A 20,503-nucleotide genomic window follows, 5' to 3' on the forward strand; every position below is an offset into this window, starting at 1 on the left:
CTTAACAATAAACCCAGAGCCATGAATTTGCTATAGGCCCTTAACTCACAGGCTAACCATCTCAAATCAGTTAAAAAAGTTAAAGAAGGACTGGGGCTAAGCCTTGTATTCCTAAATGTGTTATGTAGGCACAACGCCTATGAGAGTAACAATATTAATCTCACTTCTATATCAATAAGAAACTCGTACCAATGAAAACCTTAAATTTGAAATTAAAATAAATTTTGTACCATTTAAGAAATTATAACTTCAGCTTAATAAGAATTATACAGATTTCTACCAATATGTTATGGCTATGCAATAAATCCTAGCTATTCCTCCCTGTTCCAACAAAACCACTACTTTTCCCTAGAAAGACAGCCCAGTATTAACCACCTCATTCCCCAAGCTCAGGAAATAGGGGCACTGACTCTTCATTAATTTCTTCAAGCTGATTATGGGCGTTGAGATATTAGAAGAGGGGCAAAGGGAGGAAGAGTAAATTGATAAGCCTCTGACATCTCTGACATCTATCTGTGTCTTTACTGCATTCAGCTGAGATTCCAGGACATCAGAGGTTCGAGCAGGTCTGTTCAGCTTGCTTGATGAGTAAATACACCAAGGCTGTATATTCTGCAATATACAATTCTCAAAACAAATTTTAGTATCAAGATATTTTTTGTTTGAATTCTGGAATCTAGACTTCTGGTGGCCTGTCTCTGTCATGTCTAATCCATATAATTCTGGGAGTTTCTATGAGGGTATGCTCCCACCATCCTCCCATTCCCACCTCCCGGCTCTCAAATTCCCCAACACTAGGTAATCCAAACTATTGGGTACCAAGGCACTCCACTTCCACTCAGGCCACCCTCAACTACCTATACAAGTGGAGCCATGAGTCCCTCCCTTTGTGTTCTCGGGCTGGAGGTTTTAGAATGGCTACTCCAGCTTGTTTCTTAGGACCATTTGCTTGAAAAATTGTTTTCCAGCCTTTTACTCTAAGGTAGTGTCTGTCTTTGTCACTGAGGTGGCTTTCCTGTATGCAGCAAAATGCTGGGTCCTGTTTACATATCCAGTCCATTAGCCTATGTCTTTTTATTGGGGAATTGAGTCCATTGGTATTAAGAGTTACTAAGGAAAAGTGATTGTTGCTTCCTGTTATTTTTGTTATTAGAGGTGGAATTATCTTTGTGTGGCTATTTTCTTTTGCATTTGTTGGAAGAGGATTACTTTCTTGTTCTGTCTAGGGTATAATTTCCCTCCTTGTATTGAAACTTTGAAGCTAATATCTTTTGTAATGTTGGGTTTGTGGAAAGATATTGTGTAAATTTGGTTTTGTCATGGATTATCTGGGTTTCTCCATCTATGGTAATTGAGAGTTTTGCTGGGTATAGTAGCCTGGGCTGGCATTTGTGTTCTCTTAGGGTCTGTATGATGTCAGTCCAGGGTCTTCTGGCTTTTATAATCTCTGTTGAGAAGTCTGGTGTAATTCTGATAGGTCTGCCTTTACATTTTTCCCTTACTGCTTTTAATATTCTTTCTCTGTTTTGTGCATTTGGTGTTTTGGTTATTATGTGACAGGAGGTATTTCTTTTCTGGTCTAGTCTATTTGGCGTTCTTTAGGCTTCTTGTATGTTTATGGGCTTCTCATTCTTTAGGCTAGGGAAGTTTTCTTCTATAATTTTATTGAAGGTATTTATTGGCCCTTTAAGTTGGGAATCTTCACTCTCATCTATACCTATTATCCTTAGGTTTGGTCTTCTCATTGTGTCCTGGATTTCCTGGATGTTTTGTGTTAAGAACTTTTTGCATTTTGCGTTTTCTTTGACAGCTGTGTCAATATTTTCTATGGTATCTTCTGTACCTGAGATTCTTTCTTCTATCTCTTGTATTCTGTTGGTGATACTTGCATCTATGACTCCTGATTTTTTTCCTAGGTTTTCTATCTCCAGGGTAGTCTCCCTTTGTGATTTCTTTATTGTTTCTATTTTCATTTTTATGTCCTGGATAGATTTGTTTAATTCCTTCACCTGTTTGGTTGTGTTCTCTTGTAATTCTTTAAGGGATTCTTGTGTTTCCTCTTTAAGGGCTTCTACTTGTTTACCTGTGTTCTCCTCAAATTCTTTGAGAGTGTTATTCATGTCCTTCTTAAAGTCCTCTATCATCATCATTAGAAGTGATTTTAAATCTGAATCTTGCTTTCCTGGTGATATGGGGAATTCAGGACTTTCTAGTGTGCGAGAACTAGGTTCTAATGATGCCAAGTACCCTGGTTACTGATGCTTATGTTCTTGAGCTTGTCTTTCACCATCTGGATCACCTTAGTGCTACCTGTCCTGTCTCTTACTAGAGCCTGTCTTTACTATTATCTTGGTTGTTTCAGAACTGTGTGGGGTGGGTGTTACTACTAGGGGTTAGACCTAGGGCCCAAGACCTGCTCTGTGCTCAGGCCCCGACTGGAAGGAACCAGTGCTCCGGGCCAGGAGTGAATTCCTGGATCCTAGTGGGTCCCAGTTACTCCCTATTTGGGGAGAGTGTTTCTATCTCCTTACCTAAGATACTGCCCAGGTTAGAGCTCCTGGGAGGTCCGCTTCCTCTGGGTTTTGTGAGATTGGGTGCAGAGCAGCTGCCCGAGATCTGCTCAGTGCTCAGTCCCAGACTGGAAGCTAAAATTTTCAAAAGGTAATCATCTTATAACTTTCTCGTCTGGTGAAATAAACAGAAATAATGGGTTTGTGTTTCAGAATACAGAGATAAATATCAATGAACTATATATAGTATCTTAAATTTGTAGGTATTCCACCAAAAGTTTAAAATTTCCTAGAGTCTTTATTGCAAATTTTCATTTCCTAGTGAGTAATTTAATGTAAACTGTATTTCTAAATGTTAGAAATTTCAAATCGATGTAGTTAAAACCATAGATTGCATAGTTCAGCATCAGGGACATGATGATCTAAATTAGATCTAAGCTGATTTACTTGGCCTTTTGCTAGTTTGTACATAGACTTTTCGTCCAGTAGTTTAAATTAATAACACACTTAAGGCCCTGTGTATGTGTATATACGTAAGTCTGTCTCTTTGTGAAAACAGTATATGTCTTATTTCCTTAGCTTCAATATGAATAAATTATTAAGTGGAATCAAGTAGATAAGCAGTTATATTATATGCCTGCCTTGACCTCATAGGGATTTATAAATTAGATTTGCTAGTGACTTTGCACACTGCTAAGGAAATATACACAGGTGTAATATGCATATCTACTGTTATTGGATAGGGCAAGGTAGATAATTGTTAGTCCAGTTGGAACAGTTATAAGAATTGTCAGAATAATACAGTGATTAAATCAAAGGCCACTTGATAGCTTCTCAGATAATTATTGCATCTTTATTATAGAAAGTAAAATTAAAACACAAAGTTGAAAATCAAGATAGCTAGCATACACATATAAGTAGCATAAGGATATATACAAAAGAACTTCTTCATTTGTTAACAGAAACTATAGTTTTGAAATTCAAAATAGGTAGAAGGGCAAGAGAAAGTCAGGGACTTACTGATTTCTTCTTAGATTAAGAAAGAATGACCTGCCTGTGCAGGTTACAGGAGCCTGCTGAAGTTAGAAGCCTGCCTTAGCCCCACAAGCTTCTCCCACTAATAGGCATAGGTTAGGGGGGATTGCTGTGACTTAAGCTCTTTGGAGGAACGATTCCCAATTGATTAATTTGCCCAATTAATATGAATGAGGCATAAGATTATGAAGATGTCTTTGTAACTCAGACTGCCATTGCAAACTACATCAGACTGGGTGACTGAAGAAACTATTTCTTAAATTACTAGGAGGCCCAAAGGCTCAGATCCTTGTACCAACATTGTCAAGTAATGGTGAGGACCCAATTTCTGGCTTACACATGTATTTCTTATTAGTTCATGGTGCGGGAGGAGGAAGAGGAGAAGAAAGAAAATGGCAAAGATGAAAGGAAAGTGCTTACCTGGATGTCTCCTGTGGAAATGTCATCTTTATGAATACCTATAAGACTCCCAAAGCCCAACTGATAATCGTGTAACATTTGGGGGTCAGAGCTTCCTGTGATGCATTGATGAGGGAGAAGCAAACACTCAGACAAACATTTCTGAGCTGCTTTCATAAGTCAAGCTTCACTGTCTCTAGCCCAGTAAATCAGAGTTCATACCATGAGTATTTATGTTTACAATAAATACTTTTCTTTCTGTTTTCTCTTAACAACAACAATAACAAAAAGTACAGCTCATGGTAAATTTGAAGCCAGGATACTCACTGAGCACATAGTGAATTACTAGGAACATTGGAGCATTGAAAGATTTATATGGATGCTTTTTACTCGTTAAAAAAGTATAAATATATAGTTGTGATACATTGAGAAAATGGTGTAAACTTTTATTTTCCTTATTTTATTATGAGGTATGGGAGGGTACCATGGCACAACATGATAGAAGCCAGAGGACGGATTGTGGAAAAGGATTCTCCCCTTCTTCTACTCTGGATTATGGGGATCAAACTCTGGTCATCAATGTTGACTTTAAACACCCTTGCCCACAGAGCCATCTCATTGGCTCTAAAGTTATGCCTTCTAGGAGCCTTTTAGGGTCAATTGCTGCTGTCATTTACTAAGTTTACCAGGATGAAGATAGAACCAGGGGCCCTTTGCATTCTGGGTGAGCACTCTGTGAATGAGCCATGCCCGACATTTTAAAGTATGTAACACTGACCAGTTTTTTTTTTTTATTATCTTTGTGAAGGGGCTTAACAAATCTTATCTGATTTGTTTGATTGAATTCTAATGTATGTGCTGCTGGTACAAGTACAAAGGATGTTAAATAGAAACAGAGAAATCAGTAATTCCTATTTTAAAATTGATTTTTGGATATAATTTACTTACTAATTTAAAAAAAAATGTGGTGCTGTGAATTCAACACAAGGCCTCTCTATATTAGCAGCGCTCATCCACGGAGCTATACTTCATTCCTCAAGTGATCATTTCTGAGATATGTGATGATGCCATATTTGCTTCTGATGAATTAGAGTTCCTGCAATATGAAATCCTATTTATAATGAATGGCTACATCTTAGATAAGGAATGATACCTATACCTCAGTTTTTTGATGCTTTGTGCTTTATATTATTTATAAAGTACTGCTTTTAAATCCTAAATGCGTTAACTAATAAGCCATCAGATTGAAAATAGTTCTGAAGTCATGCTTCTTATTAGGCATATATGTCCTGACATTTTTATACAGTGACATAGTATATGACCACTTAGGATAAGAGAAGACAGTGAAAAGGAAGGACATGTGACCGAGAGGAAATACGGTTTTGTATAAGTGGCTCTCTTCATAAACTAAAATAAATGAAGACTTAGAGGCTTTTATCCTGAGAATCCCTTGTTGCATTTGTACTGTTAAGTCTAAAAAATCAAACCCTCCAGGTGGCAGATGGAGAGTTCTTTGTTTTCAATCCCCCATGTGAAAGTCACATTGAAGTTCCAGTGGAAGTTCAATGCAGTGGCACTGTGCATGTGTGGCATTCACTCTGTTCATCCACAGCTCACAGCAAACAGGAAAAACAGTAACAAACATGAAGACACTGTGTCTTAATAAGTTGCTCAAGGTTACATAGCCAATTACTAAGCAACAAAAGGCTGATAGTGCATGTGATCTACCATGTGATCCCCAGATCTGTGGCCACCTGTTGTGGTCACTAGCTTTGCTTTATAAATACTTTACTAAGGGTAGTGTTCAAAGTGGTTGGAAAGTGCTTGGGGTTTGGTTGCTTGTCTGTTTGTTTTGTGTTTTCTTTGTTTATTTTTGGGTTTTGGGTCTCATTTTGTAGCACTGGGCTTGGTGATGCTTTCAAAAGGAATTAGATCTGATATACGTAGTGTGTTCTCTGAGCATGAAACTTCTCTCCCTCAGAAACAGCAGGAAGTGTCCTCATGGATGCCTCTTCTGTAGGGCTACTCTAATAAGCAACTGCCTCTTTAATTGTACCATCCACGGAGGAACAAAAGATGGACGATTGTAATCAGGCACTGTCTACAAAGCCTGACATTGGCAGAGGTACTGTAGAAATGTATAGATTTTCTGAAGAAGTAGAACATAGGAGATGAACATCAAGAAGGAATAAAAGATTATTTTACACGAGGATCAGGACGGAATCAAGACAATTGTGCACATTATTTATCAACTATGGGGAACCATTCTGTAAGCTGATGATCAGTGGTAGTCTTAACAGCAGGCTCTGCCCCAACAAGTTAGGGTTTTAACTTCCTTATTTCTTATCAAATTAATGTTCATGTTGATGTGGTCTACAGATGGTAGCATATTAAGACTTAATAATATGATGTCTCTGCCTTTTGTGAGTTTAGCATTATTTTTGGGTTTTCTATGACAGATCACTCTTATAATCTATTTTCTATTTCTGCTTTGAGTGTTATGTAGTTTCCATATTTAAAGCCTATAGTCAGTAGGCAAATTTCCTACTATCTCTGAAGTCTTAATAAACTAACTTACTTCTGATTGTCTCAGTTTACTCCTCTACAAAATAAGGATAGAAAGAGAATTCATCTGATAGGATTTTGTGTGTGTTTGAGTGAATGGGGGGGGGGGTATGTGACAGATAGAATGCTTTGTGTTTGAGAGTGAGTGTGGGTATGTATAGAATGTGTCTCTTAGCCCCAAGCAGTGGTGTGATTGTCACCAGTGAGAAAAATGCTGGTGTTCCTCACATTACCTAGACTGCTGTTGTCACTGTCAGTATTGCCATTGTGTATGCCATTCCTCGGGTGTGACCACTCCGTAATAAAGGGTCACCATTATCCTCGCAGCATCTGCTATCTGATAGAGGAGAGCATTTACTTTTAGATTCGTCCTATTACACATATGTATGTTGTGTAATTTTTATCAGGCATACGGGGACTTACGCGTTTCATAATATAGCCATGGTTGTAATTGGGCTTTTAGAGAAGAACATTTGGGAAAAGTCTGTGGTGGTCTGGCTTCCATCTCTGAGTGGGTCATCTCCTCTTCATCTGCTTCTGCATCTGATCTTGCAGGCTTTTCTCAATGTCTTCCTTCTGACTCACAGCCCTGAGATTGCAGAAGGGGATTCACACCATGGTAACATGGTTTGATGTGAAAAATAGTCGGGGCAAGGATTGCAGATATGCATGCTACAGGGTACACCCTTGGCAAGAGTGACCAGCTATTTACATGTACAGTCAAAGACAAGGAAGTTCTTCCGGTCCACCTGCTGCACGGTTCCTTTTCCCTTTGTTTTGCTTTCACATGGCACCATGTCCTTCTTCGTGTTTTTATGGAGTAATCCTGACCCAGAAAACCATGTCATGTTATGAAGCTTTCTTTAACAGCTAGTGAAACAAAAAGGAGGAAAAGAAAAAGCAATCAGTACCAGCTACAGGTACTATCAGACATTTTACAAAATGAAGCAGAGGAGGGATAAATTAAACATACAACTGTTAGAACTGAATTCATGGGCTGAGGGGACAAGATGCCACATCGTCTGCATGGAAGAAGAGCAATAGAAAATAAACTGTATCATTTTTTACCAACTTGTTCTGTCAGTGATTGAGGCATTTCAGCATACAACTGGGAAAATAATAGGTTACTTTCACAATGGTAGAAGTTTAACAAATGCTCAATCACTCACCCTGCATCAGCGCTGTCATTGGTGAGAGCTTTGCCATATGATATTGATGCCTTTCTTCTTTCTTATTGCTGTATTCTTTGCAGATTCAATCTGTCTGCAATGGGCCACTAAACATTTCAATTTGCTACCTGTAGAGCTGGACTGCAATGCTGAAACTGAAATGAGAGAAATGGATTTAGTGGAACTCAAAAGAGAGAGAGTTTCATGGATTTTTATACAAGGATGCACAAACTGAAACCCACTGATAAGATACACACGATCACTTTTGAGTGTGTCATAAAAGTACATGGTATTAAGCAATTCAGGGATATTTATAGGGAAAATAGACTCAGCTGGCTGCTGATAAGACCCCCTACATTTGCAGGAACTGAGACTCTGTCAGCCAAGGTATACCTACCTATAGTTAGTGCCATGATAATAGCCTCATATACTTGTAAGACTATGCTTACTTGGGTGTTCTCCAGTGAGCTGATCTAGGAAAGAATGGGAGAAAGTTAAAAAAAAATTTGGCCATACCCGAGCATTTAGTCTTTTCATAGCAGCAGACGTTTGAGAGATCTCCTAGCTGGAGAGAGGAGTCCCTAAGGGAGCCTCTTATTGTTGTCATTTTCTCTAACTACTGCCTATGCTTCTGTAACTAACCACAGATCTCACATCTTAACCCTCATCCTTGTTTGCTACTGTATGTTCTTGGACTGTGTTACTCTCTGCTCAGTATCTAGGTTTTCCAAAAGTCTCCTTGCTGAACCTAAATCTGAGGTATATAATGGAAAGCAGATATGATCAAATGGAAGAATATTACCAAGTACCCTGCAAAAAAGAGAATCATTGAAAATTAAATCCTTAAAACATATTAAAGAACCTCATTGAGGTGTCCATTGCATTCACTAGAATGACCAAGACCAAGATTGGAAAATGGCAGACGTTGAAATCATCTGATGTAAATACAGAATGATTTGGTGGTGAAAATTTAAGCATAGATTTGGCATATAAGTTTAACATTTCTATTCCTGTGTATATTTGCCAAAAAAAGTCAGAATGGAATATTCAAACAAGGCCATCTCCACACAGGTTTCTAATAGCAATACCCATAGTAACTAAAAGTAGTCAAAGATCCATCAAGGGATACATGGATAAATTAATGGCACATCCATATAATGGAATATTATCCCACCATGAAAGAGAATGTACTGCTCATATATAATAAAAAAAAAAACTTCCAAAACATTATTCTTGACTAAGTTTGAGAGTCCAGACTCAATAGCTAATACATTATATAATGCAATTTATATTAAATAATTCTAGTACAGAATGCACAGAATTAGAATATAGATTTTTGTTATTCACTACAGGATATGAAAAGGGGAAAATTGAGAGTAATTGCCTATTGGATTAGAGGTTTTCTTTGGAGTAAAGGAAATGTTTTGGAATGACAGGTAATCAGCACACCATGGGAATGTACTAAATGCCCTTAAACTTGCATTTTTATATGGGTAATTCTCTATGTAAACTTTACCTTAATAAATCATGTTTCTAAAAAAGTAGGTGAGAAGTGCTAGCGACAGAAAGGTAAACCAAAGTATGGTTAGTAAAGACAAGCACTCCTAGGTAGTGGTTCATCATGCTGGTCTCTTTGGTGGTGCTAGCACTCAGGAAGTGGGCTTGAAGGTGCATAATACTCTGTGATCTCTCTGTCTACAGAGCTGACTGACTGAAAGTGTAGTAAATGGCAGAGGAAGTAAGGGCCCTGTTCCTGCCTAACAACAGATGAGACCTTCCCAGTGGGATTACAGTTGGATATATTACCCTGCCCACCCCCATGGCCCTTATCATCATTACTGAAGTAGTTACTTAATGAGAACTTCTCGTGCTAGAGACATTGTGTTACTCTTTGAGAATATATATGTGGCAAGGTGGGGATAATATAACCTTCATTGAATTTAGTTTCTAGTAACAGGGAAAGATTCAAAACAAACAAAACATTAAAATCCCCAAACAGGCCACACATAAGTAGGCAACACAAAAGTATCAAGCACCTCAATAAGAACTATACTAGAAATTAATAGAAAGATGAAGCCTGAAAACATAGGAGGGCTTGCTTTTATTCTACTAGATAGAATACACATTTTCATTTTTCTTAAAAGTACATATTTCCCTTTTTGTGGTGGTTCTCAACCTTCCTAATGTTATGACTCTCTAATATATTGCTCATGACTGTAACTATAAAATTATTTTTACTGCTATACTTCATAACTATAATATTGCTACTGTTATAAGTTATAGTTAAATATTTTTGGAGATACGGCAATGGGGTTATGACTTACAGGTTGAGAATTACTATCTTAAAGTTTGAACTTTCCTGGTTACCTAAACTTTGAGCTTATTGCATATATTCCTAAGTATCTAGTTAGAAAACTTAAGTATCTATCCATTCCATTTTGTTATTTGTTCATTTGTTTGTAGCTAGGATTTTATGTAGCCCAGGATGGTTTTGAACTTACTATGTAGCCAAAGATGACATGACATTAATCTCTTGTTCCTCTTGCTTCCACTTGGGAAAATGCTGGGATTATAGGAGTGGACTACCACACTTGGCTTTATGCAGTGCTAGGGATCAAACCCAGAACTTTCTGCACAATAGTCAAGCATTCTATTAACTGAGCTATACTCCCAAATCCCAGAATTTAGTTTCTCCATAGCAATCCATTGCTCTCTCACCAACTGCAGTATATTCTAATCAGACACTTTGTTTGATCATTGGTATAGGGCCTTTGTGTTCTTTTAAACATTACCTTTTTATACCACTTTGTGCTAGGATGATACCAGCAATTCTGGTGTACTGGCTGATTCCAGCTCTTCTCTACTTTTGACTCCAGATTTCTGAGATTGACTTATTGGCTAATTTCTGTTCCCATCTTGTTGAAGCTGCCACTCACTGCATTCACTCTTGTTTACCCTACTTTCTTGCATCTCTTCCAGCCACTCTCTTATCCTGTTGTCTTAGTCTATCTCTTGACCCTGTCTGTCCTCAACTTCTGTCTCCACACTATTCTGTTAGTTTTCATGTGTTTGCTTGGTTGTTTTGTTTTGTTGTGTTTTGTTGGGTTTTTTTTTGTTTTTGTTTTTTAAGACAGAGTGTTGTGTAGCCCGACTGACATAGAATTTACCATTGAACTCTTGGCAGTCTTTCTCCCAGAATGACACCACAAAGTTGACTTCTCCTGCTTACTTGCATTCTGACTTCAGAAGGCATATTTCTTTAGCAGGAAGTTTCTGTTGGATAGATGTATTATTCTTGTTCCTATGGTAAACTCATTTATAGTTAGTGCTGAGTCATCAAAGCAATTAGCTTTGCCTCAGGAGTGTGCCTAAGACATTTTACCACAAGCAAGAATTTTTTTTTTTTACCTGTTTCTGAAAAAGATTAAAGTTAGTAATCTCAGCACTAAAGAGACTGGTGGAAGTACTGCAGGCTGGAGCCCACCTGGACTGCATAGACAGACCTTGTTTATGAATGAATTTTAATGAATATTTTCAGTTCTCATTGGTTATTTTTTACAGTGCTACCCTCAAGACATTTGTTGTAGCCTGCTACATGTTGAATATTATTCTAGAGGATATATTCAATGATGTGGTGGTTCAGTCAAAAATGTATGGTAAGTTCTATTGTATGAAGTGTACACTTCTATTCCTAGGTATATTTACCAAAAGAAATCAGAATGGGAGATCCAAAAACGTATATCTGCACACAGATTTCTGATAGCAGTATCCATGGCAACTAAAATTAGCTCGAAGATCTATCAACAGATACATGGATAAATAGATGATATTTTCATATAATGGAATATAATTCCACTATGAAAGGTAGTGCAAAAGTTGACATGAGATTCGTATTCATGGAGCTTTCAATATTGTAACAGGAACAATCTGAAAGCCAAATGCAACAGCTTGTTATAGAGTTCATGGGAAAATATCTTGGCCAAAGGGAACCTGTTTACACATACAGATTTACAATAAACAAAAAAAAATAAAAAATAAAAACCTTGAAAGCAAAGGCTACTGATTTCAACTAATCTAGAAAAGTCCCTTGTGCTCACAGAGTCCATGCTTTTTATATTTGGCATCATCTCTTAGACTGAAAAACTTAAAATGATTTTCGTAATGATGTGGTCTTCTGAAAGGAGACATAGAATTAAAAATACCCAAAATGGAAGAGCCTTCCTCTAAAGATTCATGCTTGTAAGACTCACTTGTTATTAGTAGTCTTAAAAAAATTCCAGAAGGGTGTTTCTTCAGTTGACCATAGTTCATACAAGTGCCATGTTATTTGAAACATGAACTTTATTACTGCTTTCATTGTCAAGCTAAAAACTACTTCGTTCTCTTTGATGTTTCCCATGAGTTTAGAATTGGCACATAACACCAGAAAAACAAAGCAGTTTGAAATAGAAAGAATCCAGACAAAGATGAATTGCTAGAACTTTTAAAAATGGCACTCTTGCTTTTATGCATTTAGGTGGCTTCCAAAGAGATACCAAGAATGAAATCAGGAAAATTTCTAGGTATTTCAAGGTTGATAACTTTTTTAATTGTGTAGCTGGTGATACAGTACTAAGATGGAAGTTTGGTTCTATAAGAAGTTTTGCTTCTGGTGGAGCTGCTCTTGTGCTTACTATCTGTGCCCAATTAAGGGGAAAAGAGAACGTGGAATTCAGAAAACTCATTCTCTGTATCACTAAACTAATGGCTACTCAGTGTAGATGGGAAAGTATAGAGTTTCATTTCCATTTTTTTCATTAAGACTAAGAAAAGCTACAGTAGTATCTCCTTGCAATATACTCTTTACCGTACTCACAGGAGCTTATTATGAAGAAAAATACTCTGACACTTCATCAGCCATGCTTTTGGTGTAGTATCTATTTTGAGCTTGCATGGAATCCATAGGGGAAGAACTAAGAATCAAAACTGATAATTGGAACCATTAATATGATAGAGAACCTCTTTTAATGCATAGGCAGATTGAGATGCCAGAAAAAAGAAGTTGAAGAATCAAAGGGGTCACATTTGTCTTCCTAATAGTGTTACTTAGCATGCCAGAAGACAGATTTGATCACATGTGATCAAATTGTAAGATTTTTTAAAATGTAAAACATAGATATAGTGTGAACTTTCTCAGTCAATCACAGGCGTTAGGACTTTCGGTGACCTTGTAATAAGGGGTAACTGCAGGGTAGAACTGTAGGGTTGGAAGTTTAGAGAAAAGTCTCCACATTTCACATGGTTTTCTTCTTGACTCATTAGTTTGCTTTTATTGAGGACTATTTTCACAAGGAGAATTCTTTTTTAAAAGATCACATTTTATCTACAAAAATTAATATTTTTATTTTCCTTCTACAGTAGAGATTGAGCCACTTTAGTTTTGAAATCCATGATCCATGATTAAAAAGGGGGTGGGGGTAAATCTGTCTCCCCTTTTCAAGTACAAGCTAGTAAGTATGTGCACAAGCAGACTCTCACCCCACACCTTGGTGGGAATCTAGCAGGAACAGTAGTGTTGGCCAGGACTACTGTCACAGGAAATGAAATCCTAGTTTCATACTAGGAGTTTCTCTTTTGGTTCCTTTGTTAGCTGCTTTAATTCTGCCAGCGTCTGTGAATCTGTGGCATGCTCACTTTTCTTAATTGCTTGCAGATAGGATAAAACTTCAGACTCTCACATTCCCCAAGTCAATTGAGTTTTAACACTGTGACTTTAAATTAAGACATAGGAATTTCTACATGGGATTCAATTTGCAAATGCATTTAAGTTATAGGACATAGAACAGGAGGTTAAAACTGAAGAGACAGAATTTGTTCATTGTTTTACTGATAAGACTTATCTAATTTGAGGCTAGAATATATCAAATCTTTCTTTTATTGTGATGAAATATTGGAAATCCATTGATAGAGTTTGAGACATAAAAGTAGAGTAAACCAGTTTCTCAGGTGCATTCAGCTGCCTCACCCAAGGGTCTATTCTTGTGACTTTTGCGTTTATCTAGACTTCTGAGGAGATCCTGGAGACTTTTTAAAGGGGGGAAGCAGTTAAGTTTCTCCCTTGAGTAAAAATGTGAAGATTCTTCAAACTGGAGGCTAAGCAAGAGATCCTTCCTGCAGGAAAGGAACAAGATACTACCAGCCTCTGTGATGGCCACACTGCTTCTCTATAATTAGTTTGGAAACTGTTGAAGCCACAGGTCTTTGGTGTCATGCAACTGATACAGCAAGCAGAGGAAATAACTGTTTAATACTTCAGCTTGGATTCTAGGCATTTTAAAGATTACCATTAACTTTTACTCAAGTATTTAATTGTCCTCTGAAAGTCAATGTAAACTTTTACCACCATTCAAAATGCAAAGTTGTGCATAGTACCATCAGTCCAAACTCCCCTAAAGAGTTGCAGTTTTCAGTGAGTAGGCCTGTGAGTTATGTCCTTAGTGCATACATAGCTCTTCAGACTGGGCTGTTGTCATGTGGTTAGAGATAGTACCAGAGACAGAAAAGCAAAGTTTATGTGAGTCAAAAATGGTCTACATTTCTTATTTCAAGTGTTCCTAGTCTTCTCTCAGTCAGTAGGCATTTTACAGATTTGTTTTTATCCATATGCTTCAGAAAAATTATAATTTCTCTATTTAGTAGTATTATTTAAGTTAAATGTCATTTTTGTTTATATTACTAATCATAAATTATTTAGCTACTTTTGAAGTTATATGTCACAGATTGCTAGATGAAAACTGTAAGATGAATGAATACATTTGTTCTATGGTGTTGCTCCTTAAGTAGGTGTTTTGAGGTTCTAGGCAAAATTATGTTTTGTGAATAGTAGAAAAGAAGGAAGAGCTCCTATGAGTCACACTGAAGTGTGTTCTGCAGCAAATGCACTGGGTCAGTTCCTGTAAGGCCTTGAACCATTGCACTTACCCTTCTTTGGATGTTTTTGCTTTTTTCATCCTTAGATAGGATAGGTTAGAGAAGCTAAGCCACATCATTCCAAACAGCAATGCTTGTATCTCCTCCTCTAGAAGAGATCAGAAAGTATAACTATACCCCTCATACTCCACAGAGACTATCACTTTCATTTTCTAAATAGTTTTTCCCCCATGGTGACTTTCTTCAAACTGAGTGAAACCCTGAGTTCTGTAAAGAGAGGGAATCTTAGATAAAATTGATAGACATGTAAGTTATATGAGTCAACAGTGATAGGTTAATGACTGTGCCTAGGCGAGTGGATTGAGTTCCGAGTTTCCTCTTTTGCCATTAGGTTTAGGTACTGAGCAGCTAGGTCAAGTCTCATTTTCTAACACAGGTATTTTAAAATACACCCTTTCTTATCAGGTAGCTCAAGGTAGAGATGATGTGAAATAGTTACCTTCCCAACTTGTGATTTTCCGAAGTACCTAAAATGTTTGAAGGCCTTATTTCTTTACTTTCAATGAAAGATGACCAAGGTTTTATGAAAATATGATAAAAATTGTAATAAATTTATTCATTTATTGTGAATATTGTTGATCAGGTTAAAGACATTTTTAATATAAACAATTTAACAACCAAATATATACAGGGAAGACTCATAAAGATTATTGCTATTCTCCATGTTTTTATTTCTATGATAATACTTACTTAACTTTGCATGTACTTTTTTCCTAAATTATTTACAGTGAAACACTTAAGTACTCAGTCTTATGCCTTAACTACAGTTGGATTTATCCTTTTGCACTCTGCATTTTCTGCTGAAGTCCCTTTAAGTCATTGCCACTTGGTAACAGCATGGTATCTTCTGATTCTTCCTTTGTCCCCAAGTGCTATATTATTTTGGATCAACAGAGAATCATAGAGTGAGAAAGTACTGTAGCCAAAGTCAATATTTATAACTTTTCATTAGACTTTAAAACATCATGTGGAAATTTTATAGTAGTGCATCAGGTGGGATAGTTACATGGGGTGCTGAGTCTCCGGTTAATGGCTTTGTGAAGCTTGTGAAAGTTACATACATGGGGTGCTAAATTTCTGTTAACGCATTTCTGTTAACTGGGCTTCTTTGTGGTACAAAGAAGCCCAGTTGTTCTTTCCTTAAAGTAACTGCTGGGAGGTTGCCTTGAGGAGAATTTCTGTGACAATATGTACTGGGAAGGTTTTTATTGAGTCTTTCCATTGTTGTTGTCACATGGTGTTTACTAAAGACAGCCTTTTATTTCAGAACAGTAGATAGAGCTATGAGTTATAGACCGGCTAAGACTCTTTAAAATATACTGAATCAATCAAAGAATACCTTTCTTTGTTAGATTTAGACTAGATTTTCTGGGCTTCACTTGGGAAATTGCTGTATTTCTTGTTACTTTGTCTTGGTATTTATTACAAACTTCCCTTATTTATTGCTTTCTCACTATTTGTAATTTATATTATATCCTCCAGTGACATGATGTACAGTTGTTCTGTTCTATAAACTAACTTTGGGGTGCTTACCCCATTTCTTTATCAGCGAGCCAAAAAGAGTTCTTTTTACATCTAGGTACTGAATTTTGTCCACTGACACCTTCTAGTCATTTAATACACAGCTCTTTCCTAGTCTTACTTTGTCTTCATTTGACCCAGCCTAACATGTAGACTTATAACTACACAAAACTCTCCCCTTGTGTATCTTTCAGCACAACTGCCTCTGGAACATTCATTTATTGCACAATGGTTTGTCTCTCTTACCTTACCCCTCCAGCTCCAGTGTGTATGGAGGTAATCTAAACCATTGCCACCCAAACAGCACTTGAGGTACAAGAGAATGGCCTTATATTGTAAGTCTTTGTGGTTCTCAGAGGATCTTTGGTATTTATGATTTTTCTACTTTCACCCGTTCTCCTTAGAATTAGTTCTAAGAAAACAAAAATGTACAGATATTAAAAAAGAATAAAAAAAAACTTAATGAACTAAAAAATTGAGGAAGACTGTAAGAAGAAATGTGAGAATGTGTGATGGGTGATGAGTGGCCACTTGATTACTGTCTATTGAGTATATATAAAATTATACCATTTTATTAAACATTGTTAATTTTGAGAAAACAGTAACCATGCTAGTGTATTATTTAAAGATTAAAGAAAAATTCATATTTGTTACTAATCAATGGGCTTTGTCTCATCATGTTGATCTAATATTCAAATCTTGCAAGTCAGTATTTATATGATTTAGAAAAGAGAAATACATGGAAGACAGCTGCCAGGAACAGGCAGGACCATGGGCTCTAGGGGACAGTGCAGAGTGTTCTATCTGTCACCTGTGGCTGGAGGGTGTCATGGAATCAGATACCTTCTTAGGGTCCTGGGGAAGATAACAAGACCTTCTGAAGGTTTTTTTTTTTTTTTTAAATTTTTTTTTGTTTGTTTAGTTAGAGATTTTTCTTGGAATTTTATTTTAATGAGACTTTTATAATCTCCATACTCATGTTTTAGATGCCAGTATAAAAAAAAAAAAGAATAGCAGTCATAGTCAGTGTTGTGCATTTTTTTCTAAAATGTGCTCATGTGTAGAGATAGCTTCCTGGCTCACCATAGTACACTAAGAAAGCCTCCTTTACTAGGTCTAAACTTGTAAGTCTCTTGGTCAAAGGAAGAAGATTAATTAAATCTTAATTCGGAAGCCTCCTAAATCAGTATATAAAGTAATTGACCTTTACAAATGAAAGGTTGCACTGTGGAGAGGGAAGCCCTGGCTGCTGGGATTGCTTTCTTCATGATGGAGGCAAAGGGAATAAAAGCTGTAGGCTTTGGAGCAAATAATAGTATGGGCCTAATCTTCTTTTATTCTAATATTCACAGTTCTAACAATCACAACCAAGGTTTCTTTAAAAAACAAACAAGTAACAATAACAACACACAGGCAAACAAAGATAACCTTTAGCTCTGGCAGCCTCCAGGAGATGCTGCTTCTTCTGTAGTAACTTAGGTCAAAGGTCTAACTATCGATAGTGACAGCATCAGGATCTCATTGGGTAAACTGAAATTATATTTTCTACTTGAATAGGGCATTTTCTGGAAAGTCATAGAAGCATCTTACTTAAGTAAGGAGTATTGGGATGAAGTGTCTGTGATTATCTCTTAGTGACATGTCTTGCTGCAATTCCTTTCAAATTGATGATGACATTAGTGATGAATCAGTGTATTCACTGAGCAAGGGCATAAAAAAGATAATGTTTGATACAATCAGAATCAACTTGGTAAACTGCAAGCTACTTCTGATTGAACACATCCCAAATTTTTTCTTTGATTCTTTGTTGGATATATTTGAAAAGACATTTGTCTTTTTCCCCCTTTCCTCTGCTATTTGCTCAAGTTTTATTGTATAGCAAAGAAAAATACAAGCCCTGTTCTCATAGACGCATGATGTCACCAAGTGTTTTGGAAGTAGTAGCTACAAATGCCACTGTTGAATACTGAGCTCCTTAGAAATGATGTTTTATTGAGACAGCTCCTCTTCAGTTTTGTGTGGATTAGGTTATACACACCATTATGAAGAGCTTTACTCATTTTATGAAATGTTATGGGAGATATTCAGATATTCTTCTGTCATCTACTAAACTTGGATTGACCTCATATGATCACTTAAAACGCTTTATATTCCTTATTAACTTGATCTAGTTGTTCAAATGGGAAATAAGATTTAGGGTTTTCAGATTAAGTATGAGTCATATTTAAATAGAAAAGCAGCACAATTAACATCGTTCCTCAAGTTCATTAAATATCTTTCTATAGTAATTTATCGTTTGTATAACAATGTTGTTGCAAGTTAATGTTGTAAAATGTTAATCAGAGGTTGTTAATGTTTAAAACATTTAATAATTTTTATTATAATGATAAAATTGAACAATACAAAATGTAGTATTTTAACCACCTAACTATGCTTACAAGTCAATGACAGGAAGTAGAGTCACATCATTAGGTACCATCACCATCAAGCAAACCTAGGACTTTAAAACACTTTATCCACTAAATAGTAATTCTCCACATATCAGTTGAAAGCTTCTATGTCTTTTATGGAGGACACAGATTGAAAGACATCCACTCCTTGGATTCTTTTATCATCGATAATTTCACCTTCCCTGTATATTACTGGATATGATGAAAAACTATCACACTGTCTTCTCCAGCTATAAAACTTGCAACATAACAGAGCACAAGAATAAAAAGATAAAGACAATGGCAATGAGTCTTGTCACACTTAAGCTTCCTGGTTCAGATAGTTGGCATGAAATCTAGCAGAAGCCGTTGGTTTGATACCTTGCTGAAGCACGTACCCTCCTAGTTACATAGTTCAGTTTCTGTAAGCCTTTGTCATGTTGGCTTTAGGATAGGCGTATTAAAAGTTTGTTTTGTTTTGCTTTGCTTTTTACCGGAATAAATACTTTAGGAAACTCAGGAATTATGTTCTTAAATATAACAATCTGTTTTGTAGATAAAAACAAGTTTTACAGACATTAATAGATATATTATGTATGTCAGCTGAGTGTTTCCCTCTTAATGACATTCCTTGTTATGATATTTAAATATAATGCCTAGAATCAAAAATGTGACTAAGTTAACAACTTTTAACAGAGCTGTTTTACCAACTCCATAATTGACATTCTGTCACTGCTCAGAGTTTATTTCATTTCTGCACAACTCAATATATAGATTTTTATACAAACCATTTACCAAGCAATAGACAATAGTGCCTTCAGGAGTCAAAGTTGGACAGGTAAGTTGTTTGTTGTTCACAGGAGAGCCTTATCGTATCACCAGGACAGCTTTCATTAACAGCCTAGGATGAAAATTTGTAACACTCAAAAATTCAAATTATTGATGAGAACATCCGAAGTACTGAAAAGACTTCAAAATTAAGCCTATTAAGCCCATGCAGTCATTATTACATTAAGCAGGAGATGGTGATGGCTCATAAATTGGTTTTCCATTTTATTTAAACAGGATCTGGCAGAATATAAATGGAATCATTGAAGTTCACTTATCTCATGATAATTCTTCACTTTTTTTTCAATATGTGTATAAGGTTGAAATTGTAGATGATCTCTGATTATTTCTGTTAGACTATTTATTGGAAAATTACTTTCAGTGGGTTTTTCCCAGTTTCTCTTCATTTTGGTATGTCTTGAAAAACCCAGGGATTCCTTGACATTCTCATTTTCCTGTAATGGTTTCATGCAAGTCTTTGAAATTTTAGAGAATTAACAAGCCATGATTCATACTTCATTGTCAGTATTTCTTAAAAGTTCTAGTTTGGTATTGGATAACTATTTCAAAACCATTCCTACCTCAATCTTTTGATCAAATTTTAGTGTTCTTCAGTCAGTGTGGATGCTATAAAACTTTGCTTTGATCAGTCCATTTCCTTTTCTGTTAAACAATTGGCATCTGCCTTTAAGCCATTTTTTTTTATCAACCTCTACTGGATGACTTATAAACTCACTCAACTTTTTCTTATGTGCTAACCTTCTGATCTTTTCTTATGAAAAAATATGCTCAGTTGCATTAGGCCTATTAACCTGTTTAAGTTAGATAAGAGCTTGGGTGGCTGGATTGTATTTGCTTGTTTGGCTTGGATTGGCGTTATTTTTTGGCTTACCTATGTAGGGAGTTAGAGTCCATAATGTCAGGGAGTCCTTTCCCACTCGGCTGGGTTGACCATAGAGTCCTGTCATTATTAGATAAGGGTTCTCCACTGTGCTGTACTCACAGTCCTTACTGTATTCAGCTATCCTGTTGTGTTCCACAGTCTAGTCTGTGGGGTCTAGGTTACTGAGCCTGCTTT

The 20,503-nt window shown here is 36.5% G+C and overlaps 1 protein-coding gene across 1 annotated transcript in view; it reads left to right on the plus strand.

Moving 5' to 3' along the window:
- The window catches only part of Exoc4 (exocyst complex component 4), a 689,148-nt gene that overhangs the window by 370,919 nt on the left and 297,726 nt on the right, over window positions 1-20,503 (plus strand). The gene's annotated exons all lie outside the window — the stretch shown is intronic.

This window comes from Grammomys surdaster, unplaced genomic scaffold, assembly GCF_004785775.1.
Source record: "Grammomys surdaster isolate TR1022 unplaced genomic scaffold, NIH_TR_1.0 186, whole genome shotgun sequence".
Classification (NCBI taxonomy): Eukaryota; Metazoa; Chordata; class Mammalia; order Rodentia; family Muridae; genus Grammomys; species Grammomys surdaster.